Genomic DNA, 252 nt, shown 5'->3' with positions numbered 1-252 from the left:
CGGCTCCGGCCACCTTCAGCCGTCACTTGGCAGTGTAGTTCCCCGCTGGCATCATCCTCTTGCTCTGTGTCCCTTGGGTACAGGGACCTGTCCCCACGCGTGGAGTGGGGGTACTGGCTCTGGACATGGCTGGGCGGAGAGGAGGGCTGTCCCTGCTGCTGCTGAGCCTCACCGTGCTGGATGTCACACTGGGTAAGGGCTGAGAGGGATGTGGTGCTACTTGTGGGGCCGGTGGTGAGTGGGGAGCCATGT

General features: G+C 63.9%; 1 protein-coding gene across 1 annotated transcript in view; it reads right to left on the bottom strand.

Moving 5' to 3' along the window:
* The window catches only part of LOC104499017 (deoxyribodipyrimidine photo-lyase-like), a 5,113-nt gene that overhangs the window by 3,845 nt on the left and 1,016 nt on the right, over positions 1 to 252 (bottom strand). The gene's annotated exons all lie outside the window — the stretch shown is intronic.

This window comes from Buceros rhinoceros, unplaced genomic scaffold (assembly GCF_000710305.1).
Source record: "Buceros rhinoceros silvestris isolate BGI_N320 unplaced genomic scaffold, ASM71030v1 scaffold22208, whole genome shotgun sequence".
NCBI lineage: Eukaryota > Metazoa > Chordata > Aves > Bucerotiformes > Bucerotidae > Buceros > Buceros rhinoceros.
Note: the sequence above shows the minus strand (reverse complement) of the source record. Positions and strands in the feature narration are given on the sequence as shown.